General features: G+C 46.1%; 1 pseudogene; it reads left to right on the top strand.

Annotated features, from left to right (window-relative positions):
• Positions 1-254: 254 nt before the first annotated feature.
• LOC141468045 (TRPM8 channel-associated factor 2-like) lies at positions 255-15,261 on the top strand (annotated as a pseudogene).
• The last annotated feature ends 4,397 nt before the right edge of the window (positions 15,262-19,658 follow it).

The raw sequence follows: 19,658 nt of genomic DNA, 5'->3' as shown, positions 1-19,658 counted from the left end.
ATATCAGAATTTGTTGGAACAGTCACTTTCTTTTCCTCCATCATCTTCATATATTTGTCACATCTGTTTAAATGGTAAATGGCGTGATAAGAAAGCCAAGCAAGCAAAAAAAACACATAATCCCAAATGACTGAAAAAGTTGTGTCCACAGAGCTGCTTCCAGTGAGTTTCCCATTTGCTTGGAGTTCCTACTAGACAACCCAGAAGTGACCCTGCAGAATTGTTACAGCTTTATTGCTGAACCAATGTAATGAATGTTGGTCTTCTCTCCACCAGATAAGTGACCTGAAGATGAAACCCTCTGCCACCTATGACCTGTTAGTGGATGGTGTAGGGCCATGGGACTTCACTGGCAATTTTTTTCCTTGTGAGCTGTTACTTGTTGGAGAGGATGCCTACCCCATGCTTGTGAGCTCTAAGAAGCAGGTTCTGATTGCTGTTTCACAGTATGGGAAGGGCCAGATGGTGGCTGTTTCCCGTGAGGGAATCTTGAAGGACTCCCAAGTTTTCCCATTTCCTCAGAAATGCTGTGGAGTGGCTCAGGCCTTCCCCTGAGGCCCTGGTTGGGGTCCATCCTCGTTTGGATTCCCTCTCCCAGCTGCTGATCAGGGCTGGCACCAAAGTACAGGCTGGGGCAGAGCTCAGTCCCTCCCTGGGGGTGTACTGATGGATGCCTATGACAGCACGCAGGCAAAAGACTTGGAGGCTTTGTAAAGGGGGGTGGAAGGCTGCTCATTGGTGGCCAGGCCTGGCACTGGGCTAATCAACATGGCAAGGAGAAGGTTCTGTTTGAATTTCCTGGCAACCAGGTAACGAGCGTGGCTGGCGTGTACGTCACAGGAAATGCGGTAGAGAAAGGCATCTTCAAAGTTGCCAAGAATATTTCCAAGATTCCCTTAATTGTCCCGTGAGTATCTGAACTGCTCTCTGTTTAAACAACTGATCAGGTTATGCAGGTGAGGTGTTTATAGAAGATTCTTGAGGTGAGAGATGAGGGTGATGCCGAATGCTGGCTCTTTAATAGCCAGGATGGGATGCAACTGTTGTCTTCTAATTTAAGGGGGACCTTCCTGCTGTTTGCAGCTGGAAAGAATGGTGTCTTTGACTGCTTCCAGGGAAGTTGGACCATGCCCGGGGAATTCATTCAAGGGGAAGGAAACAAGGGGAGCCATCTTTTAGAGCAGTCTGTCTGATCGAGTGTGCAGACACAGCAACACAGAGGCAACAGGAGTAATTCCTTTCCTTTTCCCCAGATGTGTATGATCAGGGCAACTTTCCTACAGTTCAAAACTAGGTTGGAGATGGAGCAGCAGGTCAGCCCTCTGGGCCAGGCTCTGGCTGGCAGCTGCTAAACCTGTTTAACCTGTTACTTGCAGAAATTCACCTTCAGGTGAAACCCAGGGGCTGGGGCTGGTGTGCCACCTCCCTTCTCAGCTTCTGACATGGGCTGTGGACAGGAAATCTTGGTGCTCCCAGTTCATTTGGGATTCCAGCCTGGTCCCTTGGGTACTGGAGCCGTAGATGTAAAGCTCAGGGCTGCTATGACTCGTATTGCACAGCAGACCAGGCAGGCAGCAGTGTCCTGGGCATTGCTCTGCTGTCTTCCTCCACCTCCCCTTGCCAGCAGGTGTGCCAGGCATACCTCACCCCGCTTTCTGCTGAGTTACACAAGGCAGAGCAGGTTCTCCAAGGAACATGAGTGCTGCTGCGCTTCCTCTGTGTGGCAGCTTCATTTCGCTGCAGTGCAAGCTGCAACAATTACAATAAAATTCCCTGCAAGTCTTTCCTTAGTAGCCTTTTCCTTGTGCATATGTAATACTAAATTTCTGTTATTTTCAGACAAAATAATTGGATTTGATAGTCTCTGGATGCCAAATTTGTTTCCCAAAAAAGGGAGTAGAAAGCTGTTGAATTCTTGAATTCAGCGAAATGCTTGGACACAGCTAACAAATTAAGTTACTAAATTAAAATTTGCTGATTGATTCTTGTTCCCACCTGCAGTGCACGGGAATGTTCCCACTGCCTCATGTGCAGTGCATGGAAGAGAGAGAGTGGTGGAGAACCCAGCAGAGAGAATTTACATAGCAATTAACAAGACTTTAAATGGTAACTTTGTGAATTACACCTTGTTTAGGGTGCTTTTGTGGTGGTTTCCTTTGGATCCAGAGCCCCAGAGAAATGTGGATACCTAATTTCCATACAACACAACAGCTTTGTGCATCTGGGCCTTCCCGCTGGTCTTTGCTTAACCCGCAGAGGATCAGACTGCGCTTTAAGGCAGGTGCTGTGCTATATGCATGGGCATATACTCTGTGCGATAAAGGGTCTCAGTAAAGTCATAACCAAAGGAGAGCTGCAGATTTAATTCCTGTCCTATGGGCATGCAGAATGGCAGCATCATTTACTCTTATTGAGTTGGCTGCAATGGCCACGTAACAACAGATTATTTCCAGGTGTTGGGAGAAAACCGTGTTTTGCTTAGGAGAAAGTGTAAACAAAGCAAATGAGAATAATTCAACATGTGTTTCTCCACAGTGACATACAGGAGTTATATGGAAATAGCAGAGATAAGAGGGCCTTGCACAGTATAATCTCTTTATATTGTGGAGACCAACAGTTCCCTTAAGAAGGCAGCACAGCCGACAGCCCAGCTGAAGTGCCTCTACACAAATGCACACAGCATGGGCAACAAACAGGAGGAGTTGGAAGCTACCGTGCTGCTGGAAAGCTATGATATAGTGGCCATCACTGAAACCTGGTGGGATGAATCCTACAACTGGAGTGTGGCTATTGAGGGCTACAAGCTGTTCAGAAGGGACAGGTGAGGAAGGAGGAGTGGAGGTGTTGCTCTCTATGTTAAGGAATGGATAGAGTGTGAGGAGATGTCCCCAAAGCCCTCCTTGGGGTCAGAATAAGAGAGAGTTGAGAGCTTGTGGGTGAGGATTAAGGGGCAGGCCAATATGAGAGATAGTGTTGTGGGTCTTTATTACAGGCCACCTGATCAGGATGGGGAAGTTGATGAGGCCTTTTACAGTCAGCTTAAAGTAGCCTCACAATCGCAGGCCTTGGTTCTCGTGGGGGACTTCAATCACCCTGATATCTGCTGGGAATGCTACACTGCCAGGCGTCTACATTCCAGGAGGTTCCTCCAGTGTGTTGATGATAACTTCTTAACTCAGCTGGTGGAGGAGCCAACGAAGAGCGAAGCACTACTGGATCTAGTGCTGACAAACAAAGAGGGACTGGTGGAGGACATGAACGTTGGGGGCAAACTTGGTTGCAGTGACCATGAAAAGATAGAGTTCAGGATCGTGGGCAGTACGTGCAAAACAACAAGTAGGACTGAAACCTTGGATTTCAGGAGGGCTAACTTCGACCTCTCCAAGAAACTGCTTGGAGAAATCCCATGGGATAGGGCTCTGGAAGGTAGGGGGGCTCAAGAGAGCTGGTCGATATTCAGAATCACAGAATCACATGGGGTTGGAAGGGACTTCCGGAGATCAGCTAGTCCAACCCCCCTGCCAAAGCAGGTCCACCCAGAGCAGGTTGCACAGGAACGTGTCCAGGTGGGTTTTGAATGTCTCCAGAGAAGGAGACTCCACCACCTCTCTGGGCAGCCTGTTCCAGGGCTCTGCCACCCTCAAAGTAAAGAAGTTCCTCCTCATGTTTAGGTGGAACTTCTTATATTCAAGTTTATGCCCATTTCCTCTTGTCCTGTCACTGGGCACCACTGAAAAAATCACAGAATCACAGAATCTTCATGGTTGGAAGGGACCTTTGAGATCATTGAGTCCAATCACAAAAAAAGAAACCCCAAACCAAACAGATACAAACAAATAGACACAAACCAACAATCTCGGGGACTAGAGCATGCCCTGAAGTGTCATGTCTACACGTTTCTTAAATACCTCCAGGGATGGTGACTCCACCACCTCCCTGGGCAGGCTGTTCCAGTGCCTGTCCACTCTCTCAGTAAAGTAATTCTTCCTAATCTAATATAATACTCCCCTGCTGCAACTTAAGACCATTTCCTCTGGTCCTGTGCGCCATCCTCTTGACACCCACCCTTTAAGTATTTATCAGATCCTTCCTCAGTCTAAAAAAGACTCAAATCTCTCAGCCTTTCCTCATAAGAGAGAGGCTCCAGGCACCTAATCATCTTTGTAGCCCTCTGCTGTACCCTCTCCAGCAGTTGCCTGTTCTTCTTGAACTGGGGAGCCCAGAACCGGACACAGTACTCCAGATGGGGACTCACCAGGGCAGAGTAGAGGGGGGAGGATGACCTCCCTCGACCTGCTGGTCACACTCTTCCTGATGTACCCCAGGATGCCATTGGCCTTCTTGGCCGCAAGGGCACATTGTTGGCTCATGATCATCCTACTGTCCACCAGGACTCCCAGGTCTTTCTCCTCAGATCTGCTCTCCAGCAGGTCAGCCCCCAACCTGTACTGGTGCAAGGGGTTGGTTGTTCCTCCCCAGGTGCAGCACCCTACATTTGCCCTTGTTGAATTTCATCAGGTTCCTCTCTGCCCAACTCTCCAGCCTCTCCAGTTCTCACTGTATGGCGGCACAGGTGGACCTGCTTTGGCAGGGGGATCGGACTAGATGATCTCCAGAGGTCCCTTCCAAACCCATATTATTCTGTGATTCTGTAATTGGTAATGTGTTAATGCCCTGATTCATCGTCTAGGAACTCATTATTTGTCTAGCTGTGTGTCTGCCTGTCCATCTGGCCTAGCTGTTCTTTTCTTCTTCAACAGTGGCAGAGGCTGGGAGAAGACACAGAGAAATCTTTTGGGCTTGCCTAGTTGATAATGACTAGGGTGGGGTAAACGGAGAAAGTTTCTGTCAGAGGGGATGTGCCAATTCCCATATGATTCTTGAGTTTCTGCAATGCATTTAGATTTTCCAGCTGCTCTTCAAAGTCAGAGGTCTAGAAACTTTCTTTTGACCTCTTCTTCTCCCTTTTTTAAAATGAGTTCTGAGATTCTTACACATTTACTTGGCTGCAAAACCTGAGGCTTTAAAGGGGGAAAAAATAGGTATTGATGGATTTATTTTTTTTAACTGGAAGAACTGGCAACATGATTTACTAGGATGAAGGAGAAAGAAGAGGCAGGGAATGGACAAGGTGGCCTTTTGTGGAAAGGATTCTGGGATGAGGACTAGCTTTGGACCTCTTTTGGTTTTGCAGGCACCAGGCCCCCCTCGGCCTTGATACTGGGTGTCTCCTGCGCGGTGTGTCGCAGCTGGATGTGGTGACGGGGCGTACCCTCCATCTTGCTGGTGCATGTTGTACGCTCCTTCCCGCTCTGCCTGGGCAGCTCGCACCGCTGCCTCTTAGCTGCAGCACGCTGTGGCAGAGGCCATGTTGTGGTGGCAACCCACGAGAGCCAGCTGTTCTCTCCAAAGCCGGCCAGGTTCATGCACAACGCTGTCCGCTGGCTGGATGCTGGGAGAAAGGGGCTGGTGGGTGTGGATGCCAGCCTGAAGAAACTGTATAGCCTCCTTTCTCAGGAAGAGGTGCAGTCACAGGTGTCACAGCTGACATCAACCTGTACTGCTGCTCTTCTTACAGCAACAGAGAGGTGGAGAGGGTTCAGACCTTCGTGGCAGAGGGAGGTGGCCTACAGGTTGGAGGCCAGACCTGGTACTGGGTTTCCCAGAACTGTAGCAAAGCTGCTGTGGCAAAATATCCTGGCAACAAAATCCTCAACTGCTTTGGGTTGAGCATCCTGGGGCAGAGCGTCTGGGCAGCCAAACACCCGGCCCTGGGGCCTGGGGAGCACTACTACTTCCACAAGGCGCTCGCTCTCTTCAACAGGCATGTACACAAGCATGAGGAGCTCCAGGCCGCCTCGAAGGACTGGCTGCAAAGGCTAGCACAAGACTGGACTGCCTTTCTGCACATCCCAGCCTACGACTGGGATGACAAGGACAAGGACATAGGGTGTATCATCAGCAAGTTCGCAGATGACACCAAGTTAAGCAGGAGTGTTGATTCCCAGGAGGATAGGGAAGCTCTACAGAGAGACCTAGATAGATTGGATCATTGGGCCAAAATCAATGGCATGAGTTTCAACAAGGGCAAGTGCCAGGTTCTGCACTTGGGCCGCAACAACCCCGTGCATTGCTACAGGCTTGGGGAAGTGTGGCTGGAAAGCTGCCTGGAAGAAAGAGACCTGGGGGTTCTAATGGACAAGCGGCTGAATATGAGCCGGCAGTGTGCCCAGGTGCCAAGAAAGCCAACGGCATCCTGGCTTGTATTAGAAATAGCGTGACCAGCAGAGTAGGGAGGTGATTGTGCCCCTGTACTCGGCACCGGTGAGGCCACACCTGGAGTATTGTGTCCAGTTTTGGGCACCTCAATCCAAGAGAGATATCGAGGTGCTGGAGCGAGTGCAGAGGAGGGCAACGAAGCTGGTGAAGGGCCTGGAAAACAAATCATATGAAGAGCGGTTGAAGGAGCTGGGACTGTTTAGTATGAGGAAGAGGAGGCTGAGGGGAGACCTCATCACTCTCTACAACTACTTGAAAGGACACTGTAGAGAGGTTGGTGCTGGTCTCTTCACACAGGTAATTAATGACAGAACAAGAGGGAATGGCTTCAAGCTCCAGCAGGGTAGGTTTAGACTGAACATTAGGAAAGAATTTTTCACAGAAAGAGTGGTCGGGCATTGGAACAGGCTGCCCAGGGAGGGGGTTGAGTCACCATCCCTGGATGTGTTTAAGAGACGTTTAGATGTGGTGTTGGGGGATATGATATAGGGAAGAACTTTGTAGAGTAGGGTAGATGGTTGGACTCGATGATCCCAAGGGTCTCTTCCAACCTGGATGATTCTATGATTCTATGACTGCCCTGCTTATGCCTTGGTCCACTGTATCCTGACCAAAGTGCTTCAGAGAAGTGGGATCCCACACGGCAGCAGGCACTGCCCTGTCAAGAGCGACACCAAAGAGGCAGTCCTTCTCTGCATGGCAACCGAGCTGTCCCTCACCATGACAGACAGTGCAGCCCTGGTGCAGAAATCTGCTGCTGGGGTCTGTGCCCTCCCTACCACTGTGGAAATTGATGGCACAAACCCAGGTGAGTATATGTCCCTTCCTCTTGAGGCATCCTGTTGCTGGGATCAATGGGGCACCCATCCTCAGCGTGCACGTGTCTGGGTATGTCTGAACATGAGGACAGATGTACAATTTCACTGTGGGCTTGTGAGGAGGCTGGCCTCGGTAGTGGCAGACAGGCTCCTTTTGTGGTCAACCCTGATTTCAGTTCTCTGAAACACCCTGTGAAAGTCTTGCTTCCTTGCTGTTCATGCACAGGCACCTGGGGGAGAAGAACCACCTAACAGAGTCACCTCAGAGTACTAGGCAGAGGAGACTTGCATTTCCATGGGAAGACTGTCTAGAAACATGCTGAATTGTAGTGGTATGGTGGGGTACCCATCTTACAGTTACACCTAGTATAGGACAGTCCTTTTAGGCTTTCTTATAACTTCAGTCAGCTAGAAATGAGAATTCGTGCAGGCCCCAGCTTGTGCTGGGCCAGTCAGTAAGGAAAAATGTGATGTAACTGTCAGTCAGTTATTTAGGAAATGTTTTAGGACCATTATGGCTTCAACAGTGTTTAATACCACCATGGTGTGCACCTCTTATGAGGCCTTTAGGGTAAGAGGATCTGAGGAGAGGGGAGAGGGGGAGGTGTTGGGGTTTTGGTTTCTTTTTTTTCTTATTTTTAAAAGATACTAGTAAACACATTTAAACTTGGCATTTCCAGAAGTTCAAACTTGGATGGGCTTGCTTGCTAATGGCGTGATGATCTTCTTCATGCTGCTACCCTATTGCTTTAAAACTGTATTTCTGACAAGTTGGGTAAAACCTGAGACAGTTCTGTGACTGTAGAGCAACGAAAAAGAAAAAGATGGGAGTATGCTTCTATTGCAGCTTAAAATCTCCAGAATCCACAAAGTCAGGCTGAAATGCCTGACTGTTGAGGACTGTGTTCTCCCACCTTTAGGTAAGACAGCCTGGAGGAGTATGGGACTCTACCTCCCTGAAGGGCACACAGCAGTTATAACATTCCCTTGCCTGGTGGTCAGTGCTGGTCTAAAGGTAAACTCTCTCTAGTTTGGCTTCTGCTTACACGGATGTATTTGTCAGGTGAGCACTCAAAAATAGCTTGCAAGAAGGTTTTGCTGCCTTTTCAGTCCTCTCTTACTGCTGCCACCCTGTGGCACTTTCAATGCATTGTCATAATTTTTCACGTTTCCCACACTCTTCTGTTGCATTCCTCTTATTTCTGTGTGCTGGGAAGATAACTGAGTGTGACTGCTGCCTGAAGGCAGCTGTATTTGTTTTGTTAACGTGCAAAGAGAACTGATCAAGGTGAATTTCATGCCCAAAATAAGTACTTGAGCCCCTCTATGCACCCAACTTAGTTCTGTCTCTCTAGATCTCTCATAAGGTACTTTCACAGTGCTGTCACTATTGCTCATGTAGATATATTCAGATCAGATATAAACTAGTTACTTGGGATTCTGTTCGCTGCAAAGTATGAAGCAGATAAATGCTTACCCGCTTGGATATTTTTGCAGTGAGCTCCCTGCAGCTGAAATGCAAAGTTAACTCAGGTGTTTCTGTCTGATCCTGTAGCCACATGCTGTCTGTTTTACTGGTAATAGGACCAAGGAAGAGACACAATTAAAGAAGCCAGCAGTAATCACATCTCTCCTACTCATATGTCACAGGATGTGACTGATGCTGGTGAATGGTGAAGGAATGATCAATGCAAGCACAGTGCAGTGAAAGAAGTCCTGCAGTACCTTGAACTGCTGGTGAAGGATGTAGTTGATCCAGTAATAATGGGAGTATTGCTGTAACACTACTTGAGACAGGGATAGCACTGAACTTCACCAGCTTTTTTCATTGTATTTGCTGCTTCTGGTCATTACAGGCTGAAAGCCTAGGCTGGGTGCCAGAGCCCTGGAACAGGCTGCCCAGGAAGGTCATGGAGTCCCCTTCTCTGGAGATTTTCGAGACCCGCCTGGATGCAGTCCTGAGTGATGTGCTCTGGGCAATCCTGCTTTAGCAGGGGAGTTGGGCTAGATGATCTCTAGAGGTCCCTTCCAACTCTGACAATTCCGTGATTCCGTGTGCATGTCCTGGAAAGGCAGTGCTGCAACAGATGACTCTGAGTGTTGTGGTCAGTCTGCGAGGTCGGTCTTCCAGGTCACACTCAGAGACCTTTGACCAGCTGTTCCTACCCTTCTGTTTGCCAGGCACAGATTGGGTGTCACATGGATGACCTTTGTCACACCACAGAGCTGAAGCGAGCCCCAGTAGTAATACGTACCTGTGATATTGCCTGCCAGAAACAGTCTATTTCCTGCCTCTGGGGTGGCCTCACTTACATCATAGTACCACCGAGAAGCATCCTGGGGAAAGTGCCCATCACAGTAGAAGGGCAGTCAGAGCTCCTTTCTTCAGGCTTGGTAGGTTTGTTTACCTTGGTGCCTTTTTCCTTAGTGCTGCTATCTCTGTGACTGAAAGGAATGTCTTAGAAATCCCTGGGTTTAGGAATACCCAGATTTAGTTTCCCTGCTTTGTTGTCTTCTGGGATTCTGGGTATGTCACTTAGTCACTTTGTGCCTGCTACATGGCAGGAGGTAGATAAGGGAGCTGTCACAAAATAGGCAGAATTTGTCCAAACTGACATTTCTTGAGGTTGGAGTTGTCATTTCTGATGGAAACTGTTGTGTTGGAGGGAGACTGGCTGACCTCTGCCACAACAAAGCTTGCATTGCACTCTGCCTGCTTTACTGTGTCCCTGTATGGGAATCTCCAGTCCCTACAGTAAATCCCTCTGCTGAATTTCCCATGTTTTCCATCAGTTTCTCTTCCTGTATACAATTTCTTCTTGCTCTTCTGTCAAACTAAGCAAAACCAGGGTTGTTATATAAATTGCAAATATCTGATGGAGAAGAAGAAATGAGATCATCAAGGGACGCTGGAGAAACCTGGTGCTTCTTGTTCTCGGATGGGAAACAGGGATCTGTTCTTGCTATGTTACTGCTCTGGTATATGCCAGTCCTCTCTTTCTGTCTCCCATCCATTAAAGAGCCTGAGGAGACTTCCCAAGCACAGGATGGGGATTAAGTAGTTAACAGCCACCACCCCTAGTCTCACAACTAACACATACTGTTTTCCAAGACAATTTCTTGACTGTGGTCTATTTCTCCATCTTGACCTCTAGGAGCATGCTTAAAAGTCAGAGCTGTGTTTAACTTATTTTCTATGTTGTTGATGTAGGGGAGACCTGTGAAAGCCAGTGGAAGACCTGTATCAGGCACTACTCTGCTCCCTGGGCAGAACTTGCTGTTGACAATCTCATCCTGACAGTGCCATCTGACAGCATCCACCACATGGAGAACTCAGAGCCACTGCTGACCTTCTGGAATCAGATCATGGCGGCAATAAGCAAATTGGCATCCATACCAACAAAATTCCCAAGGCCAGAGAGGATTTTAACAGATGTCCAGATCTCATTCAGTAGGTACACTGTCATATGGCCTTCTCAAGGGGTTAAGAGGCAAAGTGGCCTCTAGCAGCAACGTCTGTTCCTTCAAGGCTATTTTGCTAAAACCAGACTGGGAACATACGTAAGGTGTCAAATGACTGCGACCCTTGCATAATTGTGAGCTATTCTGTCAGGATGGAAACATGGTAAGGTGGGGCTTAAAAAAAAATGTATTGACCCTTTCAGATGCCTCCCTTCTGGCAAAACTTAGCTGTTCTGCTGCCTGGGCATGTTAAGATGCAGAGCTACTGACTGCAGTGGCTTTGACTCACATGTAGTTACTCATTCTCCCTCCTGAACGCACTGTAGAGTCAGTACAGCTGGCAGATGGTGACCTGATTGCTGTTTTTCCCTGCCTCAACCACAGGGCTGTTCTCACGCATTCAGTGACAGTTTTTAAACCTGTGTGTGCCTACCTGCTGGAGAGGGGCTGCACATGGGTTACTGTGGGTAAGGCTTAGCCTGAGAAGACGTGTGCCTGAGATGATGGCAGAAGCAGAATCAGTATCACTGTCAAAGCCCATGAGTTTATAGTTTTGCAGCTGATGCTCCCCCACCCCAGCTTTTCAAGTTGAGAACTGAGTGCATTTGATCTAGAGTCAAATTAGATGGTAAACATGAAACTTTGCAATACAAGTTTTGTTCATTTGTTTTTCAAAATAGACTGGCTAAATTCATCATCCCACAATGAGACAAGGACTTGGCATGAACCCTGATGTCCTAACCCTTTGCTAAGCCACATGGAAAGAATTTGTTGCACATCTTGGGAGTGCTAAGTTCTGCTATCCTGAGCAAATGCCAGTTGAAAAGGTTATGATCTGCAGACACAAATATCCCTTCAGTTTTGGGCGGACTAAACAGTTTCACTCACATTTCTGGACTTGAACTTCTTGGGTGCCAGTGGCTGCTAAATGCATGCATCCCTCTTATTAAAAAAGAGGGACCTCAAGATCTTAAATAGTTCCTGCAGGAAGGGCGTTGCCGTTCATGTTCTCCAACTTGGGTTGTCTGCAAGCTTAGTGATCAAAGACGGCTGTGTAGTCTCTCTACATAGTGAGTGTAAAGGGCTGCTTATCCCCTCCTACAGTAGGTGTTTGAGTTTGGAGATGTGACTCTTCTATGAAATTTTGGGAATCTTGAGAAGGACAAATCAGGGACGAAGACACCAAGGAGACATGAGCAAAATCCCTTGCAGTGCAAGATTCTTGCCTAGCATGATGCTGGGACGTTGTTTATAGTATAGCTATCTTTTGAGGTTTAGAACAGGCTTAAGCCTGGCAAGCTTTGCAGCACTTAAGCATGACAACCTGTGACTTCCATGTGTCTCATCCACACTGATGACTAGTGGAGTATAGACCTGCAGTATCCACACTCTTAACATAGGAAGACTCAAGCTCTGCCAGGGTGCTGAATCACATTATTGCATGATTTGGTGGCATTATCTCTGCTCAGTTTGTGAGAGTTCAGGTGTATCCTGGACAATGGTCAGGCTTTTTCCCTCATCCTAAAGTCTCAACCTCAGTCCAACCATGAGTGTATGCTTATAGGATCATAGAATCATAGAATTGTCTAGGTTGGAAGGGATCTATAAGATCTTAGAGTCCAACCATTACCCTAACGCTGCCAAAACCACCATTAAACCATGTCCCTCAGCAGCATGTCTACCTGTCTTTTAAATACTTCCAGGGATGGTGATTCCACCACTTCCAAGGGAAGTCAGTCAAAACGGTGCTTAACTGATAGTTCAGTACTACCTTTACATTGCTTATTTGACTATTTGTTAGGGTGAAACTTGTACTGTTTCCTTATCTCACAAAATTGTCATTTATGGCAATACATTGTGAGATGGAGGAAAAGCACTAGAGAAATGAAAAATACAGTCATTTATGTCTAAAGAGGCACTGGAGTGAGCACTTTCGTGTTGGTACCTGTCTTTCCTGCAGGCTGGATGCATGCTGGCTACCCCAGCATGGGCCACCTGGATTCAGTGAAGGAGATGTTAGACATGAAGCACATGCAAACTACTGGTCTTTGGGGTCCTGTCCATGAGCTGGGACACAATCAACAGCAGAAAGCATGGGAGTTTCCCCCTCATGCCACAGAGGCCACCTGCAACCTCTGGTCTGTTTATGTCATGAGAACGTGCTGGGGATTCCCAGGCATCAGGCACATCAGGCACTTAGGTCACAGTGTCCGGAGGCAAGGATAAGAGAGTATCTGAAGAAAGGCACTAAAGGACTGGGAGATGTGAACTGCTCTGGAGACATACCTGCAGGTAACTGGGAAAAGTGGGTGTATTCTTAGTAGTCAGTGAAGCCTGTGTTCAGAAGGATGCCTCTGCAGCCTGATGACTGGAGCTGTCATGCCTTGTTTGCTTATAATCTGGGTTCATCTTGGGTCCAGAAAGCACTCTTTCTATACAGAGAGTGTTTATTGCTGATTTTTCCTGCAAACCTTCCTTTGCTAGACTTGGGCTTAGCCACTCAGGACAGAGCTTAGTTCAATATACTAATCTTTTTGCCTAGGAGAGAAACAGGAACTGCTTCTTGTTATACAGCATGGGAAAGGGATGATCAAATTTAGGCACAGCTTTTTAATCTGCTGCACATTTTCTGTGGGACATTGGGCTAGTTGGTAAAATAAACCTCTTGGCATTGTAAAGTGTCTAGAAGAGCCAGGCTCTAGTAGTATCCTGGTGAGTTACATGACTAGGCTTCTCTTTACATAGCAAAGAGCAGGGTTTTCATATCAGCCGATGCTCTGAGTAGAGCCAGTGTAGTCCATCAAGTGCAAGGAGACGGGTTCAGCTTATCCTCTTGCACGTGTAGCTGGATCCCTCACTGTGGGTGAGACTCTAAATCATGAACCCTGTCCTAAATTAAAGTGCGTTCTTTTCGGAAGGATGTGAGAGAGATTTTTCCCTTCCCCCTTTCCCTGTCTTCCCTGTAGCAACTAGTAGTCTAATGGAGAGAGCACTCAACATTTTACCTGGGAACTTTATGGTGAATATCCATTATGATGGCTTAAGCTACTGCCTGTTGTGTTGCCCTCAGCCCCCTTCTCTAGGAGCTCTCACATCTTATATGAACAACAAAATATTTACTGGAGGAGTATTGATCCTGAATTTTCCACATCCCAGAGGACTGCCTGAATCATCAAGCTGAAAAGTCAACCTCTGTTTTCTCTGGTGCAACGAATATCAAAATATACAGAGTGGAACAGTTTCAAAAGGGGAAATTAAAATTTTCCCCACACTACCTTACTAGTAGTGTAAGGCCACTCAGTGCTGGCCTCTGCCGCACTGCCTCACCCACACCCTATGGGCTGGGATCTCCTATCTGGCTACTGACAGGACTGCTGAGATAAATGTGACATGAAAGAACAATTACAATTCTGTCTGTATTACAGCTATTTTTTTTTTTTTTTCTATGGAAAGGTTTCTGTGTTCCTTTGAGCCCCACATTTGGCTGTGCCATTTAGATGCTTTTCACATTCCTTCAATCCAGGAAGGCTTGAGCATTGGTCTTCAGGCCTTTTTAGGTCCAGCTCCTGTATGGTTCTTACATTTTTGTGGCAGGACGGTCTTGCCATTGCCTGATGGAGTATACCATCTCTCAGAGTTCAGCCTGGTTACCCATTTACCGCCCCAGAGTTGTCACTAAGCCTGTAACACAGATCCTGCAAAAAAAGAGTATAAAACAATTAGAAAACTAGTTCATTGGCCCAATGCATTTACAGATTGAATGGAACAACAAAATTCCTGTCTGTACTGTTTTGTCTCCACATCCTTACTGCTTGCTTTGGAGTAAAGTCAGAGACCTCCCAGGTTCTGTCTAGACTAGGAAAAAGTAGTACTTGCAGCATGCTCCAAAGCACTGGTTCCCCAAGTTGTCCAGGATGTCCCACAGTTCGCTCCTACAAGTACCTGTGTTTTCTTCCCATAGAAAACTGGTGGCAGGGGAGGGAACAGACAAGTAGGAACACTGTGGACATTGTGACAAGGGGTTGTGAATTGTCTGGGATGCATTCTGCAGTTCAGACATAACCTAATGGTGTGGAGCCTCCTCCAGTATAAGTTGGCTTACTGCCTTTGACCTGGCACAAGACCAGACCACTTCACGTCCCACCTTCCAGTCAGCCTCCTCATGACTCTCCAACCTTCTCACAAAAGCATACTGCCTAGTCCATAGTTAGTCTCAGCACCAGAAGTTTCCGTATCAATTGGGGACTATGAGGAGTAAATAACCTCCTGTTATTCTTCTGTACTCTAGTGCTGTAAATTATGCTCTGAAGCCTGAAAGTTGGATGCCTTCATCTAACTTTACATTTATTCTAAAAGACACTGCAGGAACCTATGGAATTTTCTACTGCTTGTAACACAGGAATAACGGCAGTGAAATGAGAAGTTCCTTGTTTTTACACTGTATTCTTTCCTTCAGTTGCAGGAAGGGTTTGGTTGGAACCCCTTCACCCAGCTCTTCTCTGACTACCAGAAAATGTCCACCATCCCAAAAGACAACCCTTCCAAGATGAACTTGTGGGCACAGAATTTTTCTCAGCAGGTGAACAAGAACCTGGCTCCTTTTTTTACAGCATAAGGTTGGCCTATCAAGAAAGAGCTGTCTGTGGAACTGTCCTCTTTACCCAGCTGGGAACGGGACCCAATGAGATCTTATAGACCATGAAGGAAAAAATATCACCAGCTCTAAATGCAGCCTGAAATATTTAGGCATACATAGTAAAACAATTCAAAATTGCACTAACTCAAATTAATGTCACCCTCAGAATGATGTCTGTTCTCATCCATAAAATAAAAAAAAAAAAAGCAATGTAGCATAAATCAGAGAAAAGCTTGGCAGAAAGGCCAAACTGAGATTGTAGCAATAAAACAAGAAAACATTATCATAGAATGGTTTGGTTTGGGAGAGACCTTAAAAGATCATCTGGTTCCAACCCCCCCTGCCATGGGCAGGGACATCTCCCACTAGACTGGGTTGCTCAAAGCCCCATCCAGCCTGGTCTTGAACACTTACAGGAATGGGGCATCCACAGCTTCCCTGTGCAACCTGTTTCAGTGCCTCACCACCCTCAGAGTATAGAATTTCTTCCTAATATCTAATCTAAATATACCCTCTTTCAGTTTAAAATTGTTGCCCCTTGTCCTAATTGCTACACTCCCTGATGTGCACCCCTTTAGGTGCTAGAAGGCTGCTATAAGGTCCCCCCAGAGCCTTCTCTTCTCCAGGCTGAACAACCCCAACTCAGCTTGTCTTCATAGGCAAGGTGCTCCAGCCCTCTGATGATTTTCGTGGCCCTCCTCTGGACCTGCTCCAACAGGTCCATGTCCTTCTTATGTTGGGGGCCCCAGAGCTCCAGGTGGAGTGTCACAAGGGCGGAGCAGAGGAGCAGAACTGCTGGCCCTCAACCTGCTGGCCGCACTTCCTTTGATGCAGGCCAAGATGTGGTTGGCGCTCTGGGCTGCAAGCCCACATAGCCAGCTCACGTTGGGCTTGTCATTAAGCGACAACCCAAGTCCTTCTCCTCAGGGCTGGTCTCAATCCATTCTCCGCCCAGCCTGTATTTGTGCTTGGGATTGCTGCGACCCACATGCAGGACCTTGCACTTGGCCTTGTTGAACTTCATGAGGTTTGCACAGGCCCCCCTCTCAAGCCTGTCACAGAGACAGCCTGCAAAATAACATGAAGCATTTAATAATTTCTGTGAAAATGTAGTTTAAGCAGCAGTCAGAGAGCAGCATGCAGTCTGGGAAAATCCTAGGACTCACCCGAGACTGACTTGAGCAGGAGCTGAAGTGGGAAAAAGGAATAGATTAGGATGCCACATTGACCTTAGCAGAAATGAAACCAGAAACAGATGATTTTCGTGCTCTGATAAAGTAAGAACAAATGGGTTCACTGGTGAGGTTTTCAAATTACACATAGACTTACTGGCTTCATTTTTACAGTCAACTTGTTTTTAGTGGAAAGTTGCCTGCTATTGCTATATACTCTCTTCTGCTAGTAGGGAGCTGGAAGCCCAACAAAGACCTGACAATGACTTCCTTTTATTGTCAGGCTAATGGTGATTTCACCAGTAGGTAAAGTGTTAGATTTGCTAAGACACTTGGAGAAACACACAGAGGCACAATACCACTTCAAGAGAAAATGTGACATAAAATTCCAATGATTCTGTCAATTTTATTAACTACTTCTGTTAGCAAACTATTTTCAAACATGGCTTTTTCTTCTGTTGGTGGTAAAGAACTCAGTGGCATTGAATGAGCTGCTGATTTAATAACAGGTTCTGCTCCTTTTGGTTTCCCAAAATTTAGTTAGACAACTAGAGAAATTTATGCTATTTGTATTGATTATTTTAGCATTTGATTCTCCAATAGAAGCTGTAGGAAGTAATCCATAAATGAAGCATAGCTAAAATGGGATTCATCTGCCCTGGTTTAGGCCTCCAAAAGTTAGCCTTCTCAATCTGAGCTGCTCACCCAAGACTTCCTTTAGGGCCAATGCAGAGAAACAGGCACCTGCAGAAGGCAATTAATCCTCTAAAACAGCAAAGAGGGTTTGCCCTTTGCAGGTCTCTATTTTTCTCTAAGGTTGGTTAGATGAATCATCCCCTTAGCATGAAAGGAAGAGAATTCTGAGGTATGGCAGTGACATATATGATTTTTTTGATCACCTTCCTCACCTGTCTATGTGCACCTGTCTTGGGGACTTGAAGACTCTTCCCACTCAATCTTGCATAGTGCAAGATATGCACTTGCAATCATATGCAATCTTGCGTACTGACATATAACAATGTCAGTAATAGGAAAGCTGAATGTATCATGAAAATGGGGAATGATGGCTGGAGAGGATGGATGACTGAAAGTGGCACTTGAAAACATGCAATATGAGTTGGTTACTGTCAGAGCTCAGCAGAAGTTGGATTTCCATTACAGAGCAGTGAGGTGCTAGGGGTCCAGAGAGTTCTGTGGGACTAGAGCGGTGGGATAAAAAAAAAAAACTTGCTGAGTGATTTAATACTTGATATCTTAAGGCTACAGAAGAGAAGGCGGCTGTTGCAGGGGAAGAGATTTTGGACAGTTGGATGGAACTGTGGAGACTGCAAGCTATGTGAGTGAACTGAAGTTTGAATGGGCCACAGTATTCTCTAAATAAAACTCTTCTGGAATACAGGAACGGCTCTTTTCTTTGAGAAAATACAGTTCCTTTTGCATAATATTTTTTGAAACAATTTTGTTTGGTGTAAACACTGCATCACGCAGTGGTTCCCCTTTAGAGCAGTTCCATCTTTGGTGCCTCCTGCCCTGGGATACAAATACAGGATAGTAAAGGGAGGAGCCAGTGACAGACTTACAGAGTTGCCTTTAAAAAAAACATTATCAACAACTTTTAATAAAGTCCATAGGCATTTTCTGTTTGCAAGTTACAGCTCTTCTGAAGATGAGCTGCCTTCAGTTAAGCCTAAAGAGACACTGCTGAAGATGTAAGCATTATTTTTAGACACTACCATTTGCCTGGTTCATATGTTTGAACTAAACAAGAGCACAGTATCTAATTCTAAATCCTCTGAAATCAATGGAGGTCTGCTATACGGAGAGCATCAAGTAGCCTTTGGGTCAGAACTGAAGCTGAACCAATTCAGTCAGCCAGTTAAAAAATGCAGTTCCCCTTTTTTCACCTTCGTCTTGCTGTTCTGTTCCGCAGTTACATGGGATTTTGCTTTGTCCAATAGCTCTGCTCACGGACCACCATCATTTGCTTCTGACCTTTTTAACATCCTCTGTATTTCCTCCTGAGTTGCTTTGTTAAATATAATCTCTTTTTATCAATCTAATGGTCAACATCACTGCTGTCTGGGGCTGTGTGCCTTCTCTATTGTTTAAGAAAAAACATTTAGGATAAAAAGAAGAATTCTACATGGGAACTAGAGAATATGAAACACTATAATGCAAGTAAAATATATCGCAAGCGTTAGAGGTTTATTTTTGTGCATGTGTTACAGCAGACACCCTTTTTTTCCCCCCATCAAAACACTTTGCTTAATGTAGGGCTTATGAGACTTTCTACATATGTGAAATCATAGCTTTAAATTGTGCCGTCTAAGATGCTTTTTTCCTCCCAAGATAAAACTCATTCAGTGTATAGCAGTGCCGTGCTTTGGCCTCAGACGGCAACAAAGAACCATGCGGCAGCCGTTCTCTCGCCCCCCCCCGGCCGCGAGGGGAGAATGGGAAGAAAAAGGCAAATCTCATGGGTTGAGACAAAGGCAGTTTCACAGACCAGCAAAGGGAACAAGAAAACAACATCAATAACACGGATAGAGGAATATACGAACACGATTCCGATACCACCGCTCACCCACCGGATCCGAGAAACCCCAGCCCCCTCCCAAGCAGCGACTTCCTGCCCCCCCCCCCCCCCCCCCCCCGGCAGGGAATTCCTGTGTTCCTGCTAGATCCTAGAATTAACCCTGTCCCCGCCAGAACCAGAACAAGCAGAGATGGACAATCAGACAGTATTAAAGTGGAATGGCACCCTTAAATCTGACGGTCTTACTTTTTGCAACTTAAATAATATTGGTTTAGCATTCCTATACATTTTTGTATGTATCTAGATGCATAAAGGCAACTAAGTGTGAATATAATTAGACATGGGATTTGTTACATATGTGTATATGCTTTCCCAATTCAATATTGTTCAGTTATGAACAGTGCAGTCATTATTCTATTTTAGATTTGTCCGCCTTAGTATGAAACATGAAATTGTTGTAGTAAGTTAAGAGAGAGAAAATAAGTGACTTAATCATCAAGTATAATGGATGTAAGAGCAATTTTACTATATGTGTAGACATGTACTTTATTAGATAGGAAATAGCCATCTATGATCTTTCATTATTAAGATATTGGTAACTTATTTCCATAAAGTCACTTAATTGACTTAATTCAAGATATGTGGACGTTTTCAGATCAGGCATACTTGGCATTTATCACTCTGTAGGGAAATGTATAGATCTGGCTTATTTTCATGAATTATTCCTCGTTCTCCACTATGATAATCCAGATTCA

Source organism: Numenius arquata, chromosome 1 (genome assembly GCF_964106895.1).
Source record: "Numenius arquata chromosome 1, bNumArq3.hap1.1, whole genome shotgun sequence".
Taxonomy (NCBI): Eukaryota; Metazoa; Chordata; class Aves; order Charadriiformes; family Scolopacidae; genus Numenius; species Numenius arquata.
Note: the sequence above shows the minus strand (reverse complement) of the source record. Positions and strands in the feature narration are given on the sequence as shown.